The 17,574-nt window shown below is 36.3% G+C and overlaps 1 non-coding gene across 1 annotated transcript; it reads left to right on the forward strand.

Annotated features, from left to right (window-relative positions):
- Window positions 1-5,419: 5,419 nt before the first annotated feature.
- On the forward strand, window positions 5,420-5,526 carry LOC116589555. Its single transcript, XR_004285329.1, has one exon. It is a non-coding gene; the product is annotated as a U6 spliceosomal RNA (small nuclear RNA).
- The last annotated feature ends 12,048 nt before the right edge of the window (window positions 5,527-17,574 follow it).

Raw genomic sequence — 17,574 nt, forward strand, 5'->3', positions numbered from 1 at the left:
ATCAAATTTGAGGACTTTGGTACAACCCAAATTTAAGTTGAGATCCCCAAAGCACAAGGAGAAGCAGAAATAAGACTATAGCCTACCTTGCCTTCTGTGTAAACTGAGAAAGTCAATCACTGAATTTGGAGTATGATTGTCTTGTAGAGTCTCAGATATAAGAGAAAATCCTGCCAAGGAGGACCATACCATTATTATAGCTCTTAATTATCCCTACTCAATAAGAGTTTCAAATATAATGTCTTGAACATAGCAAAATGTAACAAAGCACACAAAGAAAAACCATTAACAAGATTTGATAGACAAAATGGGATTAAGTATGATGTTAAAATGATCAATAAAGATTGCAAAATGGCTTGATTACTCTGCTCAAAGAAATGAGAGGGGAAGCAAATTGAACAAAAAACTGAAACTAAAAATGATATTGAGAAAGATTTTATAAATGAACCAAATGGATACTCTAGAACTTTAAAGATATGACAGCTAATTTAAGATACCACAGGGGTGCCTGGGTGGCTCACTTAATTAAACCTCCAATTCTTTTTCCTTTTTTTTTAACACCTTAATTTTATTTTATTTCTTTCATTTTGGCTCAGGTCATGATGTCAGGGTTGTGAAATAGAGCCCAGAGTTGGGCTCTGCGCTGAGCCTGGAGCCTGCTTAAGATTCTTTTCCCTTCTTTTTCTATCCCTCCCTGCGCTCTCACTTGCTCGCTCTCTCTTGCTTGCAAATAAATAGATAGATAGATAGATAGATAGATAATAGACAAAGCAAAATAAAAGCAGATTATGAAAATAAATATAAAGATTTTGAAATGAAAACAAGTTCAAAATAAAATAGAGAAGACCTACACAGCTAAAAGTTCATTCAGAAAATCTACTATTAAAGAAGTCAGTATGACACAATGTTAAGATATCAAAAGATTTGAGCATGTACTTTACAGAAAGGGTAATCCAAATGGCCACTCATATATAAAAACTGTTTATCTTTATTATGAATCTGGAATTAAATTAAATTAAATTAAAAAATAAATTAAAACCTAGAATGACATACTATTACACACTTACCATATTGGGCGACAGTGAAAATGTCTTGCAAGAATGTGAAGGAATGACAGTGCACATAATAAAAACATATGAGGTAAGTTGGACAATATTTAGAAAACTTAAAAATTAAAAAAAAAATTTGGTCCATTCCTAGAAATACAACATGGAACTAAATGAATATTTTCACCAGGATATGCAAACAGATGATTATAGTTATTTCATTCATAACGGCAGATCAGTAGTGGTATATTTGCACAATGTTACATTAAATAAGAGAGAATATTAACAAACTGGGAGGAGGGGCTAGGTTGTTATCATAAACAGATCTTCTATGGTGCTGATCATGTTCTATTTCTCAAAATCTTTAAGTTAAAAAAGTTTTCAAATTTATATCTAGATAGATAGATAGATAGATAGGTAGATGATAGATAGACAGATATCCCAGAAGCTGCAATGCTAGGCTAAGACCAGGCTTTAAAGGGCTTTTCTATGCTCTACTAAATACTTGAAACCATTCATTATATCATAGCTCAGTGTTCAAATCTCCATTTGTTTCCTCAGTTTCCTAATGTTTATCTTAAGGTGACCTGATCCAGACTTTTGATCACCTTTGTCTAAATATTTCTATTTTAACAAAGTCCTTTTGAACACTCAGAGACTAAAACTTAGAAAAATACTCTGATTGTTATCTCACTAGAGTGGAAAATATATAGTTACCCATTAACTAATGATATCCATGTCTACATTAGATCCATGACATTTTTAATTCTTGGGAGCTTTTGGTTAAATGAATTTTTTAAGCCTCCTTTAAATGAAGGTTTAAGCCATCACCACATGAATAAAATTAAAGAACTAAATGAAAACAAGCCAAGTATTTACAGAGTAATAGAATGTGCAGTGGAAAGAGTACAATTCTGAAATCATAAAGCCTAAATTAGTGTGATGCATCTTTACCAGCCATGTAATCATAAACCAGTTATCTAAATGTGTTAGCCTCAGTTTTTTCACCCATGAAATGGTGATGATAATACTTATTATGCAGAGTTGTTGTGTGGATGTGATGAAGCATGGAGCATGAGAGTCTCATATTCCATGCTAAAATGATAGCTATTTTTATACTTATAATAATTCTAAAAATAGTAATTAAATTGTTCAAATGGTAATATTCATTTATATTGAGGCACTGTATTGACTATTCATAGACACATTTACCAAAATAAATTTCATTTGACTTTACCCCCTCTGAGGATATATATTCCCTAATTCAATATGAATCTCATTATGAATAATAATTATCATAATAAATATGCTGATTTTTCTTCTATTTATTTTTAGGGAAGTATCCTTTACTGTTGAACATAAAGAAACTTAAGCAAGTCTATCTTATTCAAAATTTGCATGCTGCTTTCTTATGAAACTAGATTATAGAGTTGTATGAAATAAATTCATGCAGTTAAGACATTTATGTTTGGAAAACTGGGTGGTCAGTTTAGTATTTCAAAAGAAGATTTTAAATTTAAACCTTAAAACTGAGCTCTTTCAGCCTTATTTATAGACCATCCTTCATGCTTCATAAGTACTCCTTCATTGTAAACTAAGTAATAGTTTTTGTCACAGTGTATATAACTAAAATGGATTTTATATTCTATTATTTCAGAGTTAGTTGCAGTTTCTACTTCCTTACTTCCTTTTTTGAAAAATAGATTAATTCTACAAAAAGTTTTTTCCAGCTTTATTGAAAAATAATCGACATATTATAACTTGTAAATTTAAGAAATGATTTCTTATAACATTGCAAACTTTTAACATTGTGTAAATTTTGTACAATTTGATAAATTGGCATACATCTGTATTGCAATATAATCTACATAAAAATGTTAATACATCTACTATCTCATATAGTTGCCACTGTTTTTTATGCATGTATCGTAAGGAATTTTAAGATCTACTCTCTTAGCAACTTTTATGTATATAGTACAGTAGAGATAAACTTCAGAGGTCTTGTGGGTTTTGTTCCAGACCGCCTCAATAAAGTGATTATCTCAATAAACTAAGTCAAATTATTATTATTTTTTTGGTTTCCCAGTGCAAATAAAAAATTATGTTTCCCAGTGCATATAAAAAATAAACACTATACTGTACTGTTCAAAAGCATTATGTTTTTAAAGAAAAACAATGTGTATACCTTAAGTAAACTAGTTCTGAGTTTTCAGTGGGTCATAATTACTGATCACAGATCACCATAACAAATACAATAATAATGAAAAAACTTGAAATATTGCAAGAATTACCAACATGTGACAGAGAGACACAAAATGAACAAATGTTTAGAAAAATGGTGGCAGCAGATCTATTTTATACAAGATTGCTATAAACTTTCAACTTGTAAGAATGTGATATATGCAAAGTTTAATAAAGGGAAGCACAATAAAAAAGTATGTATATATTATTAACTATGATCATCATGCTGTACATTAGATCCCCAGAACTTTTTCATATTATAGTTGCAAGTTTGTACCCTTTGACCACCTTATTCCACCCCAGGTTCACCTCTTGTCAACTCAACTCTAAGTTTCCATTAGTTTGATTTTTCTTCAGATTCTGTATGTAAGGGATATCATAATACATAAATTAAAAAAATATATAAAATCTTTGAAATATTTCGCTTAGTATAATACCTTCAAGATCCATCCATGCTGTTGTAAATGGCAGTATTTCTTAATTTTTCATGGTTAAGTAGTATTCCATAGTATATATTTACCATACTTATTTTATTCATTCATCCATTAATGGATACTGAAGTTATTTCCATCTCTTGCTTAGAGTTAATAATTTTATAATGAACATAAGAGTGCAGATATGTCTTCGAATAGTGACTTCGTTTCCTTTAGATATATACCTAGAAGTAGGATTACTGAATCATATGGTAATTTTACTTTTAATAATGTGAATAATCTCCATACTGTTTTCCATACAAATTTATATCCCTATCACAGTGCATAAGTTCCCCATTTTCCCCAATATTTACCAAAATTTGTTAGTTTTAATTTTTTGGTAGTATATATTCTAATAGGTAGTAATATCTTGCTGTGTTTTTCAGAGATAAACAACAACAACAACATAATGACTTTGCCCTGAGTTTTTTACGTTGAGCACTTTTTAATGCTCCTGTTGGTCATTTATATAACTTTTTTGAAAAAAAAAAAGTCTATTGAGATCCTTTTGCTATTTTTTAATTATATATTTTTTCTATTTGTATCTGTTGGTTATTAACCTCTTTTCAGATATAAGATTTGTAAGTATTTTCTTCCATTCTGTGGATTGTGTTTTCATTCTCTCTCTTTTTTTTTGGCAATGCAGAAACTTTAGTTTAATGTAATACCATTTATTTATTTTTGCTTTTTTTGCTTGTGGTTTTGGTCTGGTATCCAAAAAACTATTGGCAAGACCAATGTCAAGGAAAATTTTTCCTATGTTTTCCTTTAGGAAATTTAGTTTCATGCATCACATTTAAGTCTTTAATCTATTTCAAGTTAAGATTTATGAGTGATATAAGGTTCCAGTTTCATGCTGGTTTATGTGACTATTCAGTTTTAAATATCATTTATTGAACAGACTATCTTTACCCATTACATATGTTGGCCCCTGTCAAATATTAGGTGACTGTATGAAAGGATTTATTTCTGGACTCTCAATTCTGTTCTACTCGTTTATTGGTCTGTTTTTATGCCAGTATACTTTATTGTTTTGAGCACGAGGGCTTTGTAGCATAGTTTCAAATCAAGAAGTGTAATTTCGCTTCTTCATTCTTTCTCAGAACTGCTTTAATTATTTGTTGTCTTTTATGGTCTTATATAAATTTTAGGATTCTTTACTTACTTCTGTAAAAAAAATAATATTGGATTTTTTAAAAGATTTTTTATTTATTTATTGGAGAGAGATGACAAGCAGGCAGAGAGGCAGGCAGAGAGAGAAGAGGTAGCAGCTTCCTGCTGAGCAGAGAGCCTGATGCAGGGCTCGATCCCAGGACCCTGGGATCATGACCTGAGTCGAAGGCAGCGGCTTAACCCACTGAGCCACCCAGGCGCCCCTAACATTGGATTTTTGATAGGAATTGAATTTACAGATGGTTTTCGGTAGTATGGACATTTTAACAATGTTAATTCTTACCATTCATAAATATGAGCTATCTTTCCATTTATGTCTCCTTCAATTTCTTTATCAATGTCATAGTTTATGGGGTACAGATCTTTCATCTTCTTAGTTAAATCTTTTCCTAAGTATTTTATTATTTTTGATGCTATTGTGAATTAGATTGTTCTCTTTATTTTTTCAGATAGTTCATCATTAGAGTGTTAAAATGCTCCTGTCTTGTGCTTACTTTGGCAGCACATATACTAAAATTGGAATGATGCAGAGAAGATTAGCGTGATCACTGAACAAGGATGACATGAAAAACTGGGAAGCATTCCATATTAAAATAAAAACGAAACAAAACAAAATTCTTGTCTTTTATATATTGATCTTGTATTTGGCAGCTTTACTAAATTTGTTTATTCAAAATTTTTTGTGAAGTTTTTAGGATTTTTTTACATGTAAGTTCATGTTATCCAAAAAAAGAAAATTTTACTTCTTCCTTTTTTTTTTTTGGAGTCTCTTATTTCTTTGTGTTCCTTGTTTCTCTGGCTAGGACATCCAGTACTATGTCAAATGAGAGTAGTGAAAGTGGACACACTTGTCTTTTTTCTGATCTTTAAGGGGAAAACTTTCAAACTTTTTTGATTGAATATGAGATTAGCTCTGGGCTTGCAATATGTGTTTTGTCTTTAATGGATTTTTTAAATCATTTTTTAAAAATTTTTTATAAACATATAATGTGTTTTTATCCCTAGGGGTACAGGTCTGTGAATCACCAGGTTTACACATTTCACAGCACTCACCATCACTCACCATAGCACCTGCCCTCCCCAATGTCCATACCCCCACCATCCTCTCCCAACACACCTCCCCCCAGCAACCCTCAGTCTGTTTTGTGAGATTCAGTCTTTTATGGTTTGTCTCCCTCCCAATCCCATCTTCTTTTATTTTTCTTTTCGTACGCCCGAAACCGCCTATGTTGCATCTCCACTTCATCATATCAGGGAGATCATATGATAGTTGTCTTTCTCAGATTGATTTATTTCGCCAAGCATAATACCCTCTAGTTCCATCCACGTCATCACAAATAGCAGGATTTCATTTCTTTTGATGGCTGCATAGTATTCCATTGTACATATATACCACATCTTATTTATTGATTCATCTGTTGAAGGACATTTAGGTTCTTTCCATAGTTTAACTATTGTGGACATTGCTGCTATAAACATTTGGGTGCATGTGCCCCTTCAGAATGCCACGTTTGTATCTTTAGGGTATATACCCAGTACTACAATCACTGGGTCATAGGGTGGTTCTATTTTCAGCTTTTTGAGGCACCTCCATGCTGTTTTCCAGAGTGGTTGCACCAGCTTGCATTCCCACGTACAGTGTAGGAGGGTTGCCCTTTCTCCACATCCTCGCCAGCATCTGTCATTGACTGACTTGTTCATTTTAGCCATTCTGAAAGGTGTGAGGTGGTATCTCATTCTGGTTTTGATTTGTATTTCCCTGATGCCGAGTGATGTGGAGCATTTTTTCATGTGTCTGTTGGCCATTTGGATGTATTCTTTGCAGAAATGTCTGTTCATGTCCTCTGCCCATGTCTTCATTGGATTATTTGTTCTTAGGGTGTTGAGTTTGATAAGCTCTTTATAGATTTTGGATACTGGCCCTTTATCTGGTATGTCATTTGCAAATATATTCTCCCAGATAACTTCTGACAGTCATCTTTTGGCTTTGTTAACTGTTTCCTTTGCTGTGCAAAAGCTTTTTGACCTGATGAAATCCCAATAGTTCATTCTTGCCCTTGCTTCCCTTGCCTTTGGCGATGTTCCTAGGAAGAAGTTGCTGCTGCTGAGGTCAAAGAGGTTGCTACCTGTTCTCTCCTCAAGGATTTTGATGGATTCCTTTCTCACATTATGCTTCTTCATCCATTTCCAGTCTATTTTCATGTATGGTGTAAGGAAATGGTCCAATTTCATTTTTCTGCATGTGGCTGTTCAATTTTCCCAACACCATTTGTTGAAGAGGCTGTCTTTTTTCCTTTGGACATTCCTTCCTGCTTTGTTGAAGATTAGTTGACCATAGAGTTGAGGGTGTATTTCTGGGCTCTCTATTCTTTTTTTTTTTAAAGATTTTATTTATTTATTTGACAGAGAGAGATCACAAGTAGTCAGAGAGGCTGGCAGAGAGAGAGATGAGGGAAGCAGGCTCCCCGCTGAGCAGAGAGCCCGATGTGGGACTTGATCCCAGGACCCTGAGATCATGACCTGAGCCGAAGGCAGCGGCTTAACCCACTGAGCCACCCAGGCGCCCCTGGGCTCTCTATTCTGTTCCATTGATCTATGTCTGTTTTGGGGACAGTTCCCTACTATCTTGATGATGACAACTTTGTAATAGAGCTTGAAGTCTGGAATTGTGATGCCAACAACTTTGGCTTTCTTTTTCAATATTCCTCTGGCTATTCGAGGTATTCTGGTTCCATATATATTTTAGGATTATTTGTCCCATTTCTTTGAAAAAAATGGATGGGATTTTGATAGGGATTGCATTAAATGTGTAGATTGCTTTAGGTAGCATAGACATTTTCACAATATTTGTTCTTCCAATACAGGAGCATGGAACATTTTTCCATTTCTTTGTGTCTTCTTCAATTTCTTTCATGAGTACTTTAGAGTTTTCTGAGTATAGATTCTTTGTCTCTTTGGTTAGGGTTATTCCTAGGTATCTTAGGGTTTTGGGTGCAATTGTAAATGGGATTCACTCCTTAATTTCTATTTCTTCAGTCTTGTTGGTTTAAAAAAATGCAACCAATTTCTGTGCATTGATTTTATATCCTGACACTTTACAGAATTCCTGTACAAGTTATAGCAGATTTGGAGTGGAGTCCTTTAAGTTTTCCACATACAGTATCATATCATCTGCAAAGAGGGATAGTTTGACTTCTCTTTTGCCAATTGGGCAAAATTTGGATGCCTTTAATTTCTTTTTGTTGTCTGATTGCTGAGGCTAGGACTTCTAGTACAATGTTGAATAGCAGTGGTGATAACAGACATCCCTGCCGTGTTCCTGACCTCAGCGGAAAAGTATTCAGTTTTTCTCCATTGAGAATGATATTTGCAGTGGGTTTTTCATAGATGGCTTTGATAATATTGATAATATGTGCCCTCTATCCCTACACTTTGAAGAGTTTTAATCAGGAAGGGATACTGCACTTTGTCAAATGCTTTTTCAGCATCTATGGAGAGTATCATATGGTTCTTGTTCTTTCTTTATTGATGTGTTGTATCACATTGATTGATTTGCAGATGTTGAACCAACCTTGTAGCCCTGGAATAAATCCCACTTGGTCGTGGTGAATAATCCTTTTAATGTACTGTTGGATCCTATTGGCTAGTATTTTGGTGAGAATTTTCGCATCTGTGTTCATCAAGGATATTGGTCTGTAGTTCTCTTTTTGATGGGATCCTTGTCTGGTTTGGGGATCAAGGTGATGCTGGCCTCAGAAAAAAAAGAGTTTGGAAGTTTTCCTTCCATTTCTATTTTTTTGGAACAGTATCATGAGAATAGGAATTAATTCTTCTTTAAATGTTTGGTAGAATTCCCCTGGGAAGCCATCTGGCCCGGGGCTTTTGTTTGTTTGGAGATTTTTGATGACTGTTCAATCTCCGTACTGGTTATGGGTCTGTTCAGGTTTTCTATTTTTTCCTGGTTCAGTTGTGGTAGTTTATATGTCTCTAGGAATGTATCCATTTCTTCCAGATTGTTGAATTTGTTGGCGTAGAGTTGCTCATAGTATGTTCTTATAATTGTTTGTATTTCTTTGGTGTTGGTTGTGATCTCTCCTCTTTCATTCATGATTTTATTTATTTCGGTTCTTTCTCTTTTCTTTTTGATAAGTCTGGAAAGGGGTTTATCAATCTTATTAATTCTTTCAAAGAACCAGCTCCTAGTTTCGTTGATTTGTTCTATTTTTTGTTGTTGTTGTTGTTGGTTTTTTGTGGTTTTTGTTTGTTTGTTTATTTGTTTCTATTTCATTGATTTCTGCTCTGATCTTTATTATTCCTCTTCTCCTGCTGGGTTTAGGCTTTCTTTGTTGTTCTTTCTCCAACTCCTTTAGGTGTAGGGTTATGTTGTGTATTTGAGATCTGAGAGAGAAGCATGGTTGCACACGTCTGTCACTGTGCTCCCCAGGAGCAAGTCTGGGGAAGGCGAAGCATGCCGCCCCCAGAGAAGAGAAGGAGCCGTTGGCCTTGTGGTCAGGAAAAGGTCGGGAAGCAGGATAGCCTTCCGTGGCAGGAACAGCAGGCAGGTGGCAAGACAAGTGTCACCCGCTCCCTGTGCGGAGAGACGAAGCCTGGCTGCTAAGGAGACATGAGAGGACGACTAGGGCAGGGGAGCGTGCTCCACTCTGAGGAAGGAGTCTGGGCAGAAGGCAGGCCTGTCCTGTGCCTCTGGTCCCAAGGGGACAGCATCTCCTTGACCCCCTGTCCGTAGGGCAGACTTGGGCTTGCTACCAGGCGCCATACCCGGAACTCGCAGAAACAGCTCCCTCGAGAAACGGGCAGTCAGATGCCATCTTCCTCCAAGATGTGACAGCGTTTTCGGTGGCAGGGGGTTTGCCGGGGAAGGAGTGGGGACAATCCCCCAAAGCTCCCCATTCCAGTGAACGGGCGGTGTTCAGGGATCCTGTCGCCTCTCCTCTCCTGTGGGGAAGGCACTGGCCTTGTCCGCGAGTCCGCCTGAGGGCCAGTGCCAAAGGCCAAGCGTTGCCTACACCGGGAGATGGTAGTGTGCATCCTAGGCCACGCACGCTGCTGCAGGGTTGTGGCTGTGTCTGCTTAGTTCGGCCTGGCAGGGTGAACCCAGGGTGCCAACATGGAGCCCGGGAAAGCAAGGCCCAAGAGGGACCAGCTCTCCCGCAGCTCTTCTTCCCTGACGCGACAGAGCGAACACCCAAAGCCTTGCTGAGGAAGCAGCAGCGAAGTGCCATTCCCGCCAAGCTGAAAACCTCTGCGAAAGCATAGCAGTCGCTGGGAAATCAGAGTCGGTTCTGTGGGCTGCTGTTGCTGCTTGCCTTAGCCTAGTATTCGCAGCACGGCGGGAGAAACCCTCTTAGAGCGAAAGCCTCTTTGCCCGGGCATCCCCTCTGGGAAAGCACAGCATTCTTTGGGAAATCAGAGTCGGGTCTGTGGGATGCTGCTGCTGCTTGCCTGAGCAAGACTCCACAGCATGGTGTAATAAACCCGCATGGAGCGAAATCCTCTTTGCCTGGGCATCCCCTCTGCCTGAGAGAGAACCGTGGTTGCGCCTGTGGAAAGAGCCTTAAGGAAAGGGACATGTCTGTCACTGGGCTCCCCAGGAGCCTGTCTGGGGAAAGTGCAGCACGCTGCCCCAGGAGAAGAGAAGGAGCCATTGGCCTTGTGGTCGGGAAACGGTCGCGAAGCTGGAGAGCCGGCCCTGGCAGGCACAGCGGGCCGGAGGCAAGACAAGTGTCACCCGCTCCCTGTGCAGAGAGACGAAGCCTGGCTGCTAAGGAGACACGAGGAGACGATTGGGCAGGGGAGCGTGCTCCAATCTGAGGAAGGAGTCTGGGCAGAAGGAAGGCCTTTCCTGTGCCTCTGGTCCCAAGGGGACAGCATCTCCTTGGCCACCTGTCCAGAGGGCAGACGTGGGCTTGCCACCAAGCTCCCGGCCCTGAACTCGCAGAAACACCTCCTGGAGGAACGGGCAATCAGATGCCGTCTTCCTCCAGGATGTGGCAGCATTGGCGGAGGCAGGGTGTGTCCCGGGGAAACAGGGACAGTTACCCATTACTCCCCATCCCAGGGCACGGGCGGTGTGCAGTGATCCGCTCACGTCTCCTCAAGGATGGGGAAGGCACTGGCCTAGTCCCCTGTCCACCAGAACACCAGAGCAAAAGGGCAGGCCTTGCCTATGCCGGGAGATGGCATTGTGAGCAGAGTGCCATCCTAGGCCACGCACGCTGCTGCAGGGTCGAGGCTGTGTCTGCTTATTTCGGCTTGGCAGAATGAACCCAGGATCTCTATTTTTTATTCTCAATATCAGTAATTTGTGTCTTCTGTCTCTTATCTCAACTTATTTTATCCTCTCCTCTCTTATCAATAAACTTTTTGGGAATTTATCAATTTTACAAGGCTTTTCAAATCAGTTTTTGATGTTGTTGATCTTTTTTCTACATTTGTCTTTGCTTGTTATGTTTTTTTCTGTATTTTTTCCTTTCCTTTGGTTTCTTGATTTTAGTTTGCTCTTCTTTTCCCAAATTCCTTGAGGAGGTATTTAGATCATTTGTCAGAACCTTGTTTATAGTTTATTTATTTATGATATTTATTTATATACTTATTTAGGATTATAAATCATTGTTTATTTGTTCACCCCACAGTTTCATATATATTTTCATTATCTTTAAATTCTAAATGTGTTCTTTTACAGTGTGATTATTCCCTTAATTTCTGTTAAAGTAGTTCTGTAATGACAAATGGATAAATGAGTAACTATTACTAATAGTGAAAAAAGCCATATCTAGAATGATAATGTTAATAGATATTATTTTAATAGTCAATACTAATAGAGAATATTGCATCCTATTTGATAGTACTATTCTATATATATATTACTAACCTTAGTTCATTTAACCTCATAACATCTAAATAATGTAATCTAATGTAATTAAAGTTAAATAGTTAATGAGTATCAAAATTTTATACAATCCTGAGTGGTCTGGATCTTAAAAATGTATCCTTATCCATTATAGCATGCTACATATGAATAGAAATATTTTTTAGCTTAAACCTTCATTTTGCATAGCAGAAGTTCAATAATCTTTCTATAAGTTTTCAAAGATTTAAAAAAAAGAAGAAATTTATGCACACTATGTAGAACTATGGTAGTAACTGGCAAAAGAAAACTAAAATTACACACTTCCATCTCAGGGGTAGAATGAGCCAGTTGGTACATATGGAATGAGGACTATGCTCATCAAAGGAAAGGTTCTTGAATTTGGACCAGTATCCCTCAAAACATATAAAAATAATTAACTAAAAAATGTATGAAACTTAGACAACTGGGTAGCTCAGTTGGTTAAGAGTCTGCCTTCAACTCAGGTCATGATTCTAGGGTCCTGGGATTGAGTCCCACATCAGGTTCCTTGCTCGGTGGGGAGCCTGCTTCTCCCTCTGCTTGCTGCTCTCCCTGCTTGTGCTTTCCCTCTCTCTCCCTGTCTCTAACAAATGATTAAACTCTTTTAAAAAATTGTATCCAAGACCTAAATATTAGGATAAATAAATAAACACTAAGGCTAACCTTATAAAATTCTTAGAAAGAAACATAGGAATAAGTCTTCATGTCCTTGGCTTAGGAGATGGTTTTTTAAATATGATAACCAAATCATAAGCAATTGAAGAAAAAATAAATTAGACTACATCAGTAAGTTTTTAAGTGTGTTCCAAAGGACACTATCAAGACAGTGAAAAGACATCCACAGAATGATAGTATATATCCACAAATTATACATATGATAAGGGTTTAATGTCATCCAGAATATATAAAGAACTCTTATAACTCAGAAAAAAGAGAGAGAGAGAAAGAAAGAAAGAAAGAAAACAGCCTGATTTAAAAAAAAAAAAAAAACTAAAGCTTTTGAATAGAATTCTCCAAAGGAGACAGAAAATGATGATTAATCACATGAAAAGATGTTCAATGTCATTAGTCATGAGGGAGATGCAAATCAAAACCACAATGAAATACTACCGTATGCATTTTTGGATGACTATTTTTTATAAAAACCAAAGATGAAACTTCTTACGCAGAGAAATTGGAACTCTCATATACTGCTGGTGGGAGTGAAAGGGTACAACTACTGTGGAAAAGAGTTTTGTACTTTCTCAACAAGTTAAACATAAAGTTGCTATATGCCCCAGTAATTCTAATTCTAAACACATGTATAGGACAATCAAAACACATGTTTAACACGAACTCGTTCATGAGTGTTCACAGCAGTGCTACTCATAAAAGCCAAAAGGAGGAAACAACAAATAAAGTAAAGAATGGATAAACAAAATGTGACATATCAATACAATGGAATATTTTCCAGCCATATAAAAGAATGTTGTGCTGATACATACTACAATGTGGATGAATCTTGAAAATATGGTAAATGAAAGAAACCAGACACAAAAGGCCATATAATGTATAATTCCATTTGCATGAAATATAGAAAATAGACAAATACATAGCAAAAGAATACAGGTTAGTGATTTTCCAACAGTGTTCAGAGAGGGAGACCTAGGATGACTCTAACAGTTATGTAATAGAAGTACCTATTAAATTAAGTGTCTAGTAAATTAAATTGTGGCAATGGTTGCACACCATTGTGAATAAACAAAGAACCACTATGTTTTACAATGTAAATTTATATGAATTATATGACTTTATTACAACTTTATTTCAATTTTAATCTTGAATTAAAAAGTACAAAAAAGATGGCACCTGGGTGACTCAGTCAGTTTGGCAGCAACTCTTGATTTTAGTCCAAGTTGTGATCTCAGGGGGTATGGAAATCTAATCCCACTCGAGCTCCAAGGAGCCTACTTGGGATTCTTTCTCTTCGTCTTCTTCTGCCCCACCTCCTCACACACTCATTTGCTCTGAATTTTTTTAAAAGTACAAAAAAAGGAAATGAAAATTCATGTCCATTAGCAGTCCCTCTCTGGCTATTTTATATATTTTTTTCACAATTTTATTGTGATATGTCTTGGTGTGTAACTCTTGGAGTTCTTGTTTGAAGTTTGCTGAGAATCTTAATGTTAGAATAATAGCTTTTACTAAATAATGAAAGTGTCTACTCAATTTTTTTTCAAATTTTTCCTCTCCTTCTGAGACTTCCAGTATGCATATGTTGGTACAGTTGATGCTATCTCACAGGTCTCATAGGATCTTTTTCTTTTTCTTCATTTTTTTCTTTCTCTTCATCAAACTGGAAAATTTCAAGTGACCTATTTTCGAGTTTACTGATTCCTTCTACCTGCTCAAATATGCTCTGGAGACCCAGTAGAGTATTTTCTTCACTTCAGATATTTTATTTCTAAACTCCAGAGTTTCTAATAGATGATAATAGATGATAAATAGATAGTAGACAGATGATTGATACATAGATATAAATCCATCTTTGTTGATACTTACTACTTAGTAAGGCATTGTTCTCATGTGTTCCTTCAGTTTTTAATTGGGAGGGAGACAAACCATAAGAGACTCTTAACCTCACAAAACAAACAGGGTTGCTAGGCGGGTATGGAGAGGGTGGTTGGGTTATGGACATTGGGGAGGGTATGTGATATTGTGGGTGCTGTGAAGTGTGTAAATCTGATTATTTACAGACCTGTACCCCTGGGGCAAATAATGCATTATATGTTAATAAAAATAATTAATAAAAAAATAAATAAAATAGCTGATTTAAGTCCTTTTACAGAAAGACCAACAACTGAGCTTCCTCAAGAAAAGTTTCTATTGATTACATTTTCTTTATTTAGAAGTCAGTTCTTACGAGTTTTCTCACTGTTTTTAAAACTGAATAAAGTTTTAAGAGATATTTACTACACCATTTTTGCTGACACTATTCCACACTTTCTTATGTATATGATCCTTAAAAAATTATTCAGTAAATTAAATTCAAAATGTCACACTTAAATTTATGTCATACAAAAATTCTCAGCTTAAGTTAGAAAAAGATAAATCACATTCAGAAAACATAGAGTTCTTATTTATAGCCAGTTTGTAAGCTTTAATTCTGAGAGCCCTTAGAATTAAGTTTATATTTTTGGTTTTCATATGACCACTGAATGAATCCATGTTTGCTGCAATAACAGTTTGACGACTATCACAAGTGAAACATTACGAAACATAACCAGTGCAAACATATATTTAGATAATTAATGTGTCATTCTAATAGTAAAAACATAATACTGTATTTTCTGTTTGTTTCCATTTAGATCAATGAATATTACTCTTTCTCCCCTTAGCAGAATTTATTGGTGAAGCTCAAGGAGTTCTTCCATCATTTATTTCTAAGGGATACTCAGTATCTAAAAATATTCAAGGAGTTCTGAGAGGTAACAGTCACCAAGGCAGCTAAAAATGCCTCTTCCAGGAATATATATATATATAAAGCAAATAAATAGTTTGTATTTAGAATCTATGTTACAGATATGGGACATAGAGGAGGAGAAATAGGAGAAATACCATAATCTATATGTGGATTATTGCAAATTGGTTTCCACTTCAACTTCATTCAGACCCCAACCTAGGTGTCTCATCTGGATGCCCCCACAATCTATTTTCCCTATGATGTGGTCAGTTGCACCAAAGTCTGAGAGAGCCTCTGGACTGAGAAATACACTGATCCACCTACTCTAACTTTCCCTATTTTCTTTATACCAGAAGGGACCTCATGACTAGAAAGGGACAAGAGATTGTTTTGGAAGAAATTGAAGCAATAGCTTCAGAAAGATTCAATTATCATAGTCAATGTAACTCAACTTTCCAACATCTATTTAAATTTCTGGTATGTATTTGGTGTTCCATATTGTTTATCAATTATAAATTAGAAAAGAGAGAAGGAAAGAAAGAAAGAAAGAAATAGAAAAAGGACAGAGGAAGAAAGAAAAGAGAGAGAGGAAAGAAGAGAAGAAGGAAGTAAGAAGGTAAACATGTATTTATATTTATATTTATTATGTATTTATTTACTATATATATATATAATAGGGGGGCTTCAGTTGAGCATAGTTTCTGTGTACTCCCATCATTCAGTGAACAATGATCAATGCATCCATGTAAACAACTCCATATTTTTTTTAATTTTTTTAATTTATTTTCAGCATAACAGTATTCATTATTTTTGCACCACACCCAGTGCTCCATGCAATCCGTGTCCTCTATAATACCCACCACCTGGTACCCCAACCTCCCACCCACTTCAAAACCCTCAAATTGTTTTTCAGAGTCCATAGTCTCTCATGGTTCACCTCCCCTTCCAATTTCCCCCCAACTCCCTTCTCCTTTCTAACTCCCCATGTCCTCCATGCTATTTGTTATGCTCCACATATAAGTGAAACCATATGATAATTGACTCTCTTTGCTTGACTTATTTAACTCAGCATAATCTCTTCCAGTCCCATCCATGTTGTGACAAAAGTTGGGTATTCGTCCTTTCTGATGGAGGCATCATATTCCATAGTGTATATGGACCACATCTTCCTTATCCATTCGTCCGTTGAAGGGCATCTTGGTTCTTTCCACGGTTTGGCAACTGTGGCCATTGCTGCTATAAACATTGGGGTACAGATGGCCCTTCTTTTCACTACATCTGTAGCTTTGGGGTAAATACCCAGGAGTGCAATTGCAGGGTCATAGGGAAGCTCTATTTTTAATTTCTTGAGGAATCTCCACACTGTTCTCCAAAGAGGCTGCACCAACTTGCATTCCCACCAACAGTGGAAGAGGGTTCCCCTTTCTTCACATCCCCTCCAACACATGTTGTTTCCTGTCTTGCTAATTTTGGCCATTCTAACTGGTGTAAGGTGATATCTCAATGTGGTTTTAATTTGAATCTCCCTGAGGGCTAGTGATGATGAACATTTTTTCATGTGTCTGATAGCCATTTGTATGTCTTCATGGGAGAAGTGTCTGTTCGTATTTTCTGCCCATTTTTTGATATGATTATCTGTTTTGTGTGTGTTGAGTGTGAGGAGTTCTTTACACATCCTGGATATCACCCTTTTGTCTGTACTGTCATTTGCAAATATCTTCTCCCATTCCGTGGGTTGCCTCTTTGTTTTCTTGACTGTTTCCTTTGCTGTGCAGAAGCTTTTGATTTTGATGAAGTCCCAAAAGTTTATTTTGGCTTTTGTTTCCTTTGCCTTTGGAGACATATCTTGAAAGAAGTTGCTGTGGCTGATATCAAAGAGATTACTGCCTATGTTCTCCTCTAGGATTCTGATGGGTTCTAAAACAACTCCTTCTTAACCATAGGGATGTCTGTGTAAACCTATAAATTCTCTGTATAAGTTGAAACATAAATGACAAAAAATTAATCTAAACCAAACAATGGGTGAAGATGTTCTATATTTAAACTTAAACCTGGAAGGATCTTATTGGGTGTGCATAATATAATAGTGTGATGATGGAAAAAATAATTATACATAACTTAGATATCTTTTCTTTAATTAAGTAGACTTTATCAGGAAAAGACTTGGTGAAATTTACTTAGTATAAAGTATCCATTGTTCTCCAAGTTATTATTTCTTGAGTTTCAATTTAGCCTACATATTTTTTTAGTGCTTAGCATTGCATATGTTGAGGTATTTGGTGTTTAATT

The sequence above is a fragment of the Mustela erminea genome, chromosome 4 (genome assembly GCF_009829155.1).
Source record: "Mustela erminea isolate mMusErm1 chromosome 4, mMusErm1.Pri, whole genome shotgun sequence".
NCBI lineage: Eukaryota > Metazoa > Chordata > Mammalia > Carnivora > Mustelidae > Mustela > Mustela erminea.